Raw genomic sequence first — 14,583 nt, 5'->3', positions numbered from 1 at the left:
AACATGTGGTGATGAGCTTTCATGAGTATCTGAAGAAGTGAGCAGTGACTCATGGAAGCTCATACCTGCCACATATGTCAGTCTTTAAGGTGTTACTGGACTCTTGCTTTTTTCTGTGGTTATACATGTCAATATTTACATGAGGCCATCAAACATGGACATGTTGATGTCAACCAACTGTATATTTTGTTAACTATCACAAATTGTTTGTCCCAGCTTGGATCCTCTTGGGAAGTGTTCTCCCCCCCCCTTCCAGCTTTTCCACAGAATCATGTTGCTTCTAATTTGCTTCTAGGTCCAGTCCAAAGTGCTGGTACTTATCTTGATCTGTGGCCCACTTGATGCTGGCCCATAAACATACTCAGAACAGCACAGCAATCTCTTCTGAATATTCCCTCACAGATGGCCAGCCTGGTTTAGGCCAAAAAACATTCCTTTTCTGTTTGATGTCATATTTCACATTGTGAGGACCAATTTGGACGACCCTTGAACATGCAGCAATCACTAGAAACCTGCTTGAAATCTCTAGTTTCACCATCCACTGGCTGAGCTCTCGAACTCCAAATAATAATAAATAATAAATGTTTAAAGCAAACAAACAAACAAACCAATAAAAGTGGGTAAATGGTGAAATCACAAGCCTTTGGGTTGTGGCGCTTGCACACAATGTGCTCAGTGTAGGCATTGGTCTAAGCATTGGTCATTGATGACCATACCAGTATAATAGGGGAAGGTGCCTTGTGGGTTGAGGCACCGTTTGTTCTCTCTGTTTTCCTAATTCCTTCAACCACTTCCCCATGTCACCTCAAGCCAGCGGAGGGGTGACCTTGACAAGGCAATTCCTGATCTAAGTCAATTTGGTCTAAGCATTGGTCATTGATGACCATACCAGTATAATAGGGGAAGGTGCCTTGTGGGTTGAGGCACCGTTTGTTCTCTCTGTTTTCCTAATTCCTTCAACCACTTCCCCATGTCACCTCAAGCCAGCGGAGGGGTGACCTTGACAAGGCAATTCCTGATCTAAGTCAATTTGTGTTTAAAACATCCCTCTTCCCAAAGTAAATCTGCTGTCTGTGGAGGTCCCCCTTTTAACGGATCAAAAGAATTCAAATAAATCAACAGATTAATCATAGCAATGTTACAAGGTAAAATATGACTTCCTAAAATGGGCCCAGCTTCAGCCCGTGTAAACTCCACTTTCAACTGCACCATCATGTGTTTGATTTGGCATTTGTGATGGCATGTTGAATTGTGTGTTGTGAGAACACCACTGTGGTGTATTTATTGTATACATTACAATGGAACAGGGACATTACAATGGAACAGTCTGTTTCCCCCTCTGGTATTTGTGTTTTGTGTTTAGTCTCATGAGTGGAGTCCCTGCTCCTTTTGTTCTTTACAACTGTAAACTTTACGAAACCAGTTGCTGCTCCCATCCCCGTATCTCCTTGCTACTCAATGGATTTTGTTTTGGATGCACCCGTTTCTGCTGTGTGAACCTATGAGCAGTAATCTCAAGGATTTTTCTGAGATTCCTAATTTGTAAACAAAAGGACACATCACAACAGCAACAGTAGACATTTCTGATTTCAGCTATAAAATATGTGAGACCCAGGAAAACCTTTGAATGGGTGAAGAAAAACAAGCGCCTACTGAGCTGGTGCTTAGCTTACTCTTGAGTATGTTGTAGCAAACGGTTGCAAAGCTGCTATAAAAGCAAATGCAGACATGCATTCAGTAAAAGGTAAAGGTAAAGGTTCCCTTGCTCGAAAGCCAGTCGAATCCGACTCTAGGGTTGCGGTGCTCATCTCCGTTTCAAAGCCGAAGAGCCAGCGCTGTCCGAAGACTAAACACCAAGGCGCACGGAACGCTGTTACCTTTCCACTGAAGTGGTGCCTATTTATCTACTTGCAATTTCTTGCTTTCGAACTGGTAGGTTGGCAGGAGCTGGAACTAGAGACGGGAGCTCACTCCGTCATGCGGCACCCGGGTCTCGAACTGCTGAACTACTGACCTTCCACAGCCTGCAGTTCAGAGTCTTAACCACTTGAGCCACCGCAGCAGGAGGTCATAGCTATAAAGCCCACCATATTTGTATGGGGAGCTTTTACACACAAATCGCTCACTATGTGGAAACTGTTACCATATAGCGAAAGTTAGACCTGCCCTAGCACGCTGGCTGTCCTGCATAAACTGACCCTGTAACTCATTCCCTCCTGCAATGTTATTCCTTCCACCCCCAAATCCCGTATACAGTTGCATAAATCTTCAGTGTTCTTTTCTGACGGTGGCCTTCCCTCCTCCCTTGTGTAATGTGAATTGCGATGCTAATGTTAACTTTTTTGGCAACCCACAGAATAAAACACACACACATACTGCAATCAACGCAAGAACCATAAAAGTTTCGTGCCGAGTCAACTGGGAATTTTAAAGGCAGTGATGCATGTGATTGCACATATGTCTGCCATATTAAACTGAAATCAGATGTCGGCCTCCTTTCATTTTCCCATTAATAATACCCCGAGAAGGGTTTTGAAAGCCATTTGAATGTGTTTATATCGGCCCTTGATAAACACAGTCAAGACAGAGAAGATGGAAGAGACAGGAAGCTCGGCAGGGACACTCCTGCCTGGAAAGCAACTTGTGAAAACAACTGGGCAGCCCTGTGACGTCCTCCCAGATGTTCTTTTTAACGGGGCACTTAACTTGTTTATGTTTTCCCTAACACTGGAATTGTGACGGATTATTTTTGTTGCAGAGCTTTTGCAACATTTTGTAGGTGGTCTTGTAAAGAAAAGGAGATAGTTGACCTCAGCCTGCCACCACCTTCTCCTCTGCCCTGATTGTTTATGGAGTGGCGGTTGGTACCAGTCACTTCAGATAGCAGAGGGATCTTCCAGGAGGCTGTTGCACTGACATGGCTGGAGGTCAACTATACATCAACTTTGCAGCTCTTCCTTTGGGTTTGCGCTGGTGGAAGTGAGAAGACAGTCTGGACTCTTGACATAAATCGCCTCCAAAAATGTATACAAGGAAGTGAATGTATACATAGAAGGTATGGATAATAAGTAGGGGGTTAAGGTCTTATCAGCTCGAGTTTGGGTGGTCACAGCAATCACAAGTGGCTCAGAAGGTGCAAGAAACAACCAAAGGCAAAGTCATCCCAGATGAAGATCTGTTAAAACCCATTATATATCATTCTATACCTTTTTGTTGTGTCACAGTAAACGTCTAAAATGTGAGCGAAGAAATCTTGTGAACATGGATCAACGTGTGAATGTTGTAACCTAAACATGATGGTCACCATGTATTTGTGTATGCCTGGAAAGTGAGAAAACATACAGCTAATATGGGCCCTGGTCACATGGGAGGTTTTGCCCTACAAGAGGGACAGATCGGGGGCACAGCAAACGGGCGCGATCACACCACAACATTTGGGAAGCGGTGTGGACCTGTCCCTGATCCGTCCCTTCAGCCCGAAAACGCGCATTAAAAAAAAAACTAGGAAAGAGTACTACCAACCTGAAACGCTGCAGAAAGCACGGCCGTAGGATCGCCGGCGCGCCCATCTTCAGCAGCATTCGAGGCTCCTGGCCGAACTGTGCATGCACACACATGCGCAGTTGGCTGCCTCGCTCTCCCTTCTGTGGCTTCCCACCCAGCATCTGATCGTGCCGGTGAGCAACTGCGCTGCGGATCAGGGGATCTATCTGATCCCACCGCAGCACGTCTCTTTTGGTGCGGCTCTAAAAAGCCGCACTTTGGCCGCACCAATTTCCCCCATGTGACTGGGGCCTTAGGACATTTGGAAAATTACTCTAGCATTGTCAGCACTCACATGTGAGTATCACCATTCACCAAAGTCTTGATAGTCACTGAACATTTGTGCTGCAGCGGGAGAGTCTCCTGCTGTGTGCACGCTGAATCTCTATAAGTTGGGGGTATGGGGAGAAAAACCCCACCAAAATCCAAAACTAAAACAAATGGTATTAGTCATGTTTTTCTTGGATCAGCATATAGCTAGATCAAAGCAGAACATCTGAAAAATGGTTGTCAGGGGTCAAGTTGGCCAGCAGGTCACATCCTACCATAATATAGCACATACAACCTCTCTCACACATTCAAATACCAATTTACTGCCCTGGGGCCCTGCTTACTACTGTGGCATCACTGTATATTGGTTATATTTTAATACAATCACAAAGATATAAATTTCATATGTCCATATCAGGTACAAACAGCATTATCCATATACATCAAAGTCCAATGGATGAAACAGGCAAAGCTTGTCCAGATGCAAGATCCACAATAAATGATTTCAAAGTAGAATCAGGAATTCATGAAGCATTTCCTTCCAACAAGCATGCTAGGTAATTAGTTGTCTCATTTCACATCACAGCTTTGTCAAAGAAAGATCCACATTCCACAAAGATCCACATTCCATGCTTCTCTGTAACAATCTCAGAAGAGAACTCTCAATAAATTCCTTGTGTGATTCATATACTGTTTAAGTACCAGTTTGTTTGGGTGCTACTGTGGCATGGCTGCTTCTGAGAAACTGCTCTCACACACACAGGCTGTATTTTGCATCAAATGGGTACTCCCCCTGTCAGGGACCCCAAATGAAGATAGGTGCTAGCAGGGAAGCCACTATATGACCCATACATCCCACATATTACACGTATTAAACTGTTTATGTACATTGCCACTGCAGCATGGAGTTCAGCCACCCAATGACGGGAGTCATTTTTTCAGCAGCAGCAAGTTTGTAGAAGTACATAAGAGTCATGCTGGATCAGACAGACCTGAGGTCCATCTCGTCCAGCATCCTGTTTCCACGTTGGCCAACCAGTTGCCCTGGAGAGCCACCAGAAAGGGCATGGAGGCCAAGGTCTTCCCCGATGCTGACTCCTGGCACAGGTATTCAGAGGTCCACAGCCTCTGAATATGGTAATGACAGGTGACCCTGATGGACAATTTAAATAACAATATCCCATGTGGTAACTTGTGACAAAGTGGGTGTAATAGTTTACAAAGCTGATTGTATTGTACAGTGAATTGTTGGGGAGAGTCATCTCACTTCCCTGGATATGATGCTGAAGCCATTTTGTTATCACTTGAGAAATTCTCATCTTGGCTGCTTCCACACAGGGATTTCCATCCACCTGGGCAGCAGGGAGCACCAGCAGTAATTAGGAGTATGCAGATACTGCCCAGGCATCAGTCATCTGGCTCCCACACTTGGCCCTTTGAGCTAGATTAAAAATAAGACCTGTTGTGGAAATAAATACAACGAGCTCTAGAAAGAGGCTCTGGGAGAGTGCCCCGACCTTGAGCACTCAGTGTCACTTTGCTGTGGCGACCTCAGCAGGGTATAACGACACAGAGTCCACCATTTTCTCCAGAGGAACTGATCTCTGCTACCTGAAGAGGAGTTGTAATTTTGAGTGATCTCCACCCCTCACCTGGAAATTGGCAACAGTGGTTCCCCAGATTGGCAACAATGGTTCCCCAGGAGGATATCACTGGTTTGGAGTGTGGAGTCTATGGCATTTTACCTTTCTGAGGTCCCACCCCTCCTCAAACCCCACCCTCTCCAGGCTCCACCCCTCAAGTCTCCAGTAATTTCTCAATCTGGAGTTGGCAACTCTATCTCCTTCCCAGCCAAGCATCAACCTGCCATTGTCTGCCCCTCACTCTGCAGCTTTCCGTCTCCCCCCACACACCTGCAACCTCTACTGTGCTCTGAAGCCCTGACTGCTACGTCACATTGGCTGTCATAGAAGGACCAAGGGTATAAGGACACAGAGTCCACCATTTTCTCCAGGGGAACTGGGAAGCCTCTGTTACATAACATTTCCTGCCTTTGGATGTTGTCCAGGTGCAATTCCATTTTTAAAACTCACTTACCAGTTCAGGCCGAACCTTCTCTTGAGTATCCCCATGCTTTCAGAGGCCATCCCATCTTTTATTCATTTATCTGGGACATTTATGTGCCGCCTCTTCAGAGTCCTCCTCAAGGATCCTTAGTTCATTAGGAACTATTCACAGGACCCTGATCTCTGGAGCAGCTCCCTTCCTCTCTCGTCCAGTTAGGACACGCACCTGCCCCCTTCCCTCTTTCGAAGCATGAAATAGAACAGTATTTCCCTTTGAGCCTCTGCTGGTTGCATGGTAACCTGGGACAGAATCCTTGTCCAAAGCACCCCTTTGGCTGTGTGTGCAGCTGTCCAGCTCCCACCTGGCACATAATACAAGGCTCTGTCCTGCCTTCCCTTTGGATTGACTTGCTGCCCAGATGCTTGGACCTTCTAATTGATGTTGGAGTGGCTGGACCTTCAGAATTGGAGGTTATAAATCTCTTCCTTGCTTTCTCTCTTTGGCCTTTTGTTTCCTTGGTTTACTGGAAACTTGTTTAGAATCTGGGTGATTAAAGTGAGTTGTACTTTATTTAGTATTGAGTATTGGATGCTTGGTGAGATCTTCTCATGAATCGGTTAAGTCTCATGGAGTGGCAACTCTGCTCAGTTAGTACTGTTTGTTGTCTAGAAGTATAGACTGCATGTAGTCAGCACCAGGTTGGGAAATACTTGGAGATTGTGGCAGTTGAACCTGAAGATGGTGGGGTTTGGGGAGAGGAGGGACTTCCATGGGGTATTTGGCCATAGAGTCTATTGGGATATTTGGTTAGTATAGCAGAGTTTTGCTCATTCACAGAAGTGTGATACAGAGTGCAGTAAATAAATGTTCCAAGAAGTATATTGCAAAAATGGTACATTTATTCAAGTAGACTCAGTTCACATTCAGGTTGCAGTCAAAAGAAGAGAAAAAGCTTAATAATTCCCGATGACGAATGACCAGCTTGTTCGGCATCATGTGTGTGGGAGTATGAGGGCATTGTACCTACAGGAGAGAACTGCAGAGACATGTCTCCACGGAAGGCCATGCAAAGTGAGTGAGAGGGCAAAGGGAGAGAGAGGAGGGGTCAGAGGGCAGCTCCCAGGTTAAGACAAAAAGAGGCATCCCATTCAAGGAGATAACACCTATACACACTTGTAGTGTCCCCCCCCCCAATGTCCCGGCATGCTGAGTCACTCAGTCCAACAGATTCCACCTTCCAAAGCAGCCATTTTCTCCAGATGAACTGATCTCTGTTGCCTGGAGGTGAATTATAATCCCACGAGACCACCAGCCACCACCAGGAGGTTGGCAACCCTAACTGCACGAGTGCCCTTGTACTAAAACCATTTGCTCCAATCCTTGTTAATAAATGGATGTTGATTTGAACATACCTGTCTCTATTTTATGAACATGAGTGAGTCAGTACCGCAATCCTGATCTACAAAAAAAGGGGAACATTCCTAGTATTACGTCACTGTTTAAACCTTGTTAATTCCTTGCCCAGATGTTTTGTGTTATACCTCACAGCAAAGATTGGCTTGGAGACCTTCAGAACTTTGTGATTTGCCCATTCTCGTGACAGCCATGTTGTGATTGGACCTACTTTTTAGTATATGTGCTGCCAAAGTGAGCACTGTGATGGGACCTGCTTTTGTGGTAGCACTCACCACTTTTCTGCAAAATCTCTCAGGCTCAACAACATTTGGGTGCCCCGTTCTTCTTTGATTAATGCTCTAATGTTAAAATATTCAGCTGTTTGTGTTGCAATGTATTTTTGTGTCTGTATTGCCATTTTCTAGCTCTCCTTGCAACTACATTCTCATTATTTTCATTTCTTTGTTTATTTTTCTGTAGGGTTGGTACCTTGCTTCTTCTTTTGTGCTCATTTTTCTTGATTGTTATCTTTTCTTTCAAAGATCCATAGTGCTGATATCCTCCACATGTAAGAAAAGCTCTGCTTTTCACCATAATAAGATATCCTTTGAGAAAGATTGATGAAGAATCTACCATATGGTGCAGATAAAGTATCTGTGAATCTCATATGCCCTAGCTTTGCTTCATAGATCTGGTGTGATAGACTGCACTTTTAAAAGCTTAGAAGTGCTGTGCAAACAGATAAAGGACTGTGAAGGGTTAATTCTTCACAGAGCCAGAGAGCCTTGAGTGACAGGCAGTTCTAAGGAAACGGATTGGTTAGCATCAGTTGAGCAGAGACAAACTTTAGAGCTGAATGCTGAGGAGGAGATTTTCAGATGGATTTCAGCCCTGACCGAGAGCAGTTTAACACAGGTAGGAGAATTGGGGAAAAGTTGCAAGGAAGTTTGGGAAGTAGGCAAAGACTCCCATTCGGGCCAAGGAAAAGGGACAGATCCTCTTGTGAGAGTAGAAAATTCCCTACCCAGTCAAACAGGGAATTAGCTCTGAGGAGTGCAGAGATCCCTGGTCTGGTGTGATTAGAAACTGCCTTTAGAGACCTGAAGAGTCAGTTAAAAGCTCAAGATGAGTACCAGTGTTTCAAGAGAAGGAGTTTGGATACTGGAAACAGTGTACAAGCCTTCTGGAAGCCAAAGGAGTCAGAGAATACTCAAAGAATATCTTTGAGAATACTCAAAAGAAAACACTGGATCAAAAGCCTCTCAACATAAAGATTTGTCACTGCGAAAAGCTTAAGAAACTCTCAGCCTGAAACATAAGAACTAAAATCTGTGCATGTACTTCAGAAATATCTACCCTTGATTTCACCTGACCTTTTCCCTCTATGTTAATAAAATATTTCGTTATTTTTGAATTTAAAATTCATTGAGTGCCATTTAAATGGTTAAAGTTTGGCTCTTGATCCTTCCCTCAGGTTCCTGGGCTGAACCAACAGCCAAAATATTATACTGTGGCAGGGTGGGACAGCCAGAGTTCTTCAGCCAAGAAGAGAACACATTACTAGGGCGGCTCAGTCAGTAAAGGGAAAGAAAAAGAATGGAAAATCTTGCCTCTGAGGGAGGGAAGTGGATGGAGCTGTCATATCCAGCAATCCTTTTGCACACATTATAAAGAGAAATGAATATGACACAAGGGGCAATTAGTAACTGAGACATTCATGATACTGCATAAATTTCATAGCAGAGATGATACAATAAACAAACAACCAATTAAGACATTATATTTAAGAAATTTCTCTAATGGAATTGTATTGCCCTATTACACTCCATTTGTTTTCACTGCTCTGTGGGGCTCTGGAAAGAAACCTCACAGCCAATGGAGGCATCTTATCTTTTTGCTTGCAGAGAAGTTCCTTTAATGTCCAAGGCTTTACTTCATTTTACTCAAGCAGATCTACCTGCAAGGAGGGACTGCAACCTACTATGGCAGACTGCAGGTGAGAGCTGGTCCCCCTCCCCCAGTGAATCTACACAAGAAATGCAGCCCTTCTGTGACTAGCCAGGAAAGTGGGAGTGGAAAGAAGATGCTGCTCCTCAAGATGTTTCTGAATCTGGTACAGGGCCTTGGTACAGGAGGGGGAGAATGATTATCATTGTAATGAGAGACCACCATTTTGATCTACCTCCCCCATCCCAGGATCCCTAATGGAGGACACCATTGGAATGGAGCCTTCTGTTTAACTAAGGTCCCTGCCACAAGGGAGGGGAAAGGTACGGGCAAAGTGTGGCTTTTGGAAGCCGCACCAAAATAGAGACGCCGTGGCGGGATCACATTGATTCCCTGAGCAGCAGCGCATTCCCTCCCCGGCACGATCAGATGCTGGGGGAAGCCACGGTGGGGAAAGGGATGCTGCCGAACTGCGCATGTGTGAGCATGCGCAGTTCAGCCAGGACCCTGGGATGCGCCGGCAGAAAGACGTGCCAGCGATCCCACGGCCGGGCTTGATGCGGCCGTGCTGGAAGGTCCACCTCGGTAGGTGGTTTAGTTTTGCTGCGGCTTTTTGGGCGGAAGGGCCAGATCGGGGACGGGTGCGCAACACTTCCCAGATGTTGTGGTGGGATCGCACCCGTTTGCTGCCTCCCCGATCCGTCCCTCTCCCAGCCCAAAACCTTTCGTGTGACCAGGGCCTGAGTAAAAAAAAATCCCCACCCTAAATTGGTATATAAACCAAGTCTGACTCTTTTAAATCTGCTTTTGTGCCTTTAACAGAAATTTAGTGAATCTTTTTTTTAAAAAATAAAGTAATAGGGAAAGCTTCACCTTGTAAAATTCTCTGTGTGATGGCAACCCTAATATAGAGAGACCTGGGGATTGGGATTTTCCCCCCCTTTTGCCCCAGTGTGCACCACTTTACACTAAGCATCATTTGTCATGATGATGCCACTCAGTTTGGAGAGACCCACTTTGGTTCTTTCCTTTTCACCATCAAGACACAACTGACTTATGGCAACCCTATAGGGCTTTCAAGGCAAGAGACGTTCAGAGGTGGTTTGCCATTGCCTGTCTCCATGTCACAATCCTGTATTGTTTGGTGGTCTCCCATCCAAATACTAGCCAGGACTGACCCTGCTTAGCTTCTGAGATCTGACAAGACTGGGCTAGCCTGGGGCTATCCAGATCAGGGTTTGGTTGTTACCAGACTCAATAATGTGGCATCATCTGCTAACTTTGATGCTCACCCCAATTCCAGATAATTTCTGATCAAGTTAAACCAAGTTAAATAGCAGAGGTTCCAAGATCTGTATGACTGCCTCCACTCACATGTACTCACAAAGAAGCTCTGATTGTTGGACTAGGGATTATTAGAAGTTCTCCACTTCAGGCCAGGAAGAACCACTGTTACTTGTGCACCTATTGTGGAATGGGCTTCCTGAGAAGGTGAGAAATGGCCAAACCATGCAGAGATTTTGTAGGATCTGTAAAGTGGAGCTTTTCTGATGTGGCCTTGGTGGCCTGTGAGTGGAGGCTGTGGTCTGCTTCCTTTTATTTGCATCTCTGTTGATGTGAGTTTATATTGTTGTTTACTTTCTCTGAGTTAGGTTGACTTAGGAAGTAAATACTATAAATAAACCAACCAACCAACCAACTAACCAACCAATCAATCAATCCCTATGGAACACCAGTACATACTTACATCTAGTATGTGGACTATTACTTCTACAGCCTGTTTCCTATTGTTTAACCAATTTCTAATCCACAACAGGGCCCATCCTTTTATCCCATAATTGCTAACTTTACTTATAGGACAATCCTAAGAAGAGTTACAACTTTCAATGAAACAGTTTGAGTCCAGTGCACCTTTAAGACCAACAAAGTTTTATTCAAGGTATGAGCTTTTGTGTGCACACATACTTCATGAAATGGAATTTACCAGTCCATACATATTAGGCTTGCCAAGTCCCCCCGGGGGGTGGGGAAACCCCCACCCCAGAGGCCCGTTCCCCGCCACCGGCGGATCGGGCCCTGGGAGGAACCCCAACCCCAAAGTACGCAACGCGCACGTCACCCGGAAGTGACGCGACCACGCTGGGGGCGGGGCCACAGTCATCTGAGGGAAAACTCTATGGTTTTCCCTCGGATGGTCGTGGCCCTGCCCCTAGCGTGCCCGGAGTGGTTGCGTCACTTCTGGGTGATGGGGTTGCGGCACACTCGCGCTGTGCGCACGCACGCTCCAGGAACAAGTCAGGAGCCCCCCACTCCAGCAGCAGGTAAGACTTGGCAACCCTAATACATATAAGGCAGAAGTTGAACAGCAAATTAGCATATGACATGATGAAGATGTTTTAACAGATGTAAACAGGAATAAGTTAAGTTTATAAGGTCATGATTGTTTGGATTTAATTCTGGTGAACTTTCAGTGAACATGGAGGGGTGTTAACTCATGATTACACTGGTGGAAGCCTTTGGTCAGAGCCTTTGTCAAAAGGTTCTGAGAAGTCCAAGTATATTCTCTCTACTCTGTTAGGTCACCCTTGTCAGCATGTTTGTTAGAAGAATGTCAAAGAACTCCAAAAGGTTGGTGACGCAGGACTTCCCTTTACATAAGAAAGGCTGGTTGTTCCTCAGTAAGGCCTGTTCCTCTATTTTCTTAATTTTCTTAATAATTCATTCCTTAATTATGGTTTCCAACAGTTTACATAGAACAGATGTTAGGTTAACTAGCTTGTAGTTTCCTATATCTTTTAAAAATGGGGGAAACCTGTGTAGTTTTGCTAACAGTAGTAATTTCACATTTAAGTTTCTTTAGAATACTTGGGTTCCTTCATTATGGCCCCGGTCACACGAGAGGTTTTGGGCCGGGAGAGGGACGGATCGGGGGCGCAGCAAACGGGCGCGATCCCACAGCAACATCTGGGAAGCATGGCGCACCCGTTCCCGATCCGGCCCTTCCACCCAAACCCCCCCATCAAAAATAAACCACCTACCTAGGTGGTTCTTCGGGAAAGGGCGCATCAAGGCCGGCCGTGGGATCGCCGACGCGTCCTTCCGCCAGCTCATCCCCGGCTCCTGGCTGAACTGCGCATGCTCAGACATGCACAGTTCAGCAGTCTCCCCCTCCTGACTGTCGCTTCCTCCCCGGCATCTGATCGTGCCGGGGAGCAACGGCGCCGCGGCTCAGGGGATCCGTGGGATCTCGCCGCGGCGTCTCTGTTTTGGTGCAGCTTTTAAAAGCCGCACTTTGCCCGGTTTTTTTCCTGCCATGTGGCAGGGACCTATATAGACTAGGTGACTTGCTAAACTGTGCCCATCAGCCCCAGAACCTTTTCTCATCACCTCTTTTTGACACATTTCTTCTGACACTCTTCCTGAATACAGCAATGATGGTGTGCATAACAACCCCACTTTTTCTGCAGTGAAAACTGAGGGAATGAATTATGTTTCTCTGCAAACCCCCCCCCCCCTATTCTTCTAGCAATTCTTTCACCCTTTTGTCATCAAAGGACTTCACTGGTTCCTTGGTTGGGTTTGTGCTTCTGAAGTATTTAAATAAATTATTGTTGTTAGCCTTAATGATTTTAGAAACATGATCTCCATTTTCTCTGTTCACAAGCCTCCCTGTCACTCCAGTATTCTTGGTCATACAGCTGAAACTGATTTAGAATCAATGACTCTATACATTAAAAATGTTTTAGCTGTCATCTTCTGGGATTATCAGTGTTTCTCAAAATGGAACATTTAAAACCACATCTAGTATCTGTGACTGCCAGCTGCAAAGTGTACAAGACTGCCAGTGGGTGGACCCATTAGTATTTCAGAGTGGATAGTCAAGGTGCTCTCACCAGGGTTTAATTGCCATTTCAATAACAGAGGTTTCTTGCAGTTTTTCTTCAGCAGAGGAGATGATTCTGATAAAATCAAGCCACATATCATTTAACCCAAAATGTTTATTTTGGCCTTTTCACTTCCTGGCTCAGTTCATGGTGGTCTGCAGAGTTCCTATCAGATGCTTATGGGTTGCCTTCATTAATTTAGCCAATACATTTTTTACCCACAATTGCCTGTAGTGTACTAAAGTAGATTTGCCAAACCACAGGTAATAAATCAAAAGGCAGTTTTCATTAAAATGAATGGGAGCTCACATTTGTTATTGGGGGGGGGATTTCTTGGCTTGGACTATACTGAAGGGAGGCAGAATAGCTAACATCCAGGAAAGAAAGAAAATGGGGAAGATGTAGAGGTGCCTGAACATTAGATCCAACTGATACACTTGGAGACATCTAGGTTACATCTTCTAGCAGCTCACTCCTCTGAGTGGAATGATTGGCTAGATGCTTCAATAAACAGTCAAGTGATTTGTTTCACTCAAGGGCTCAGCATTAATCTTCTACAGTAAACGTCCTTGAGAAACAACTGGCTTATTCCCAGGCGACCAAAGCCAACAATTCTTCATTAAGGAGTAAGTTTATACTATACATCACCTCCTCTTTATTTCAAAGTGGGTTTCTTTAAAATATACCATTATTACAAAACTGTGTTTATATTACAGCTTCAAGGAATTGTGGCTGAAAATTATAGACTGTCTCTGGAAAGTGGACCCAGAAAACACACACACACACACACACACACACACACACACACACACACACACACTGGGGTGCTTTCATACCAAACTGCAGGCTCTGCTTGCAGCTGGCACCCTGTTTTTTCCATGCTGAGCAAAGGCAAAGACCTGGAATCCCATGAGCTGTGCTCAGAAAGAACAAAACATTGTACAGGAGCTCCCCAATAAAGTGTGGGTGTGTGCTGTGTTCCACCCAGGGAAAAATCCCTGTGCGCAAGCAGCTCATGTTGTTGTGGTGTTAACTGTGAATTGTTTCATATAAAGTAAGCCCCCTTCATTCCAAGTGAGAAATTGTGAGAATCTCATGTGTAGGTTGTCGTGTGTGATAACCATACAAATGTTTGATTTGCTACATTTTGCTACGAATGAATTCCAGTCCCATGGAGAACTGATCTGACCGCAGGTCCCTATGGTGGTCATGTGTATGTAACATGACATTCTGTCCTTAGTGCATCAACTAAAATGAATATCTGCTAGTCTTCACGTGATCTTTTAGCAAACCTATCTATATATCTAATTCCCAACTTGCCCCCTCCGTGCGGATACTTAAATCAGCACGGAGGGGGCAGCTGGGGGGCTGGGGGAGGTTTGTGCACACGTGGGCCAGTCCCCACGTGTGCACAAAAATAAAAAAAGTTTTAAAAAAATTCGGGGGGATGTTAAAATCCCCTTAAAAGTGCAAAAGC

The sequence above is a fragment of the Gekko japonicus genome, unplaced genomic scaffold (assembly GCF_001447785.1).
Source record: "Gekko japonicus isolate JY-2015 unplaced genomic scaffold, Gekko_japonicus_V1.1 scaffold1652, whole genome shotgun sequence".
Classification (NCBI taxonomy): Eukaryota; Metazoa; Chordata; class Lepidosauria; order Squamata; family Gekkonidae; genus Gekko; species Gekko japonicus.
This window is presented reverse-complemented; position numbering follows the sequence as displayed.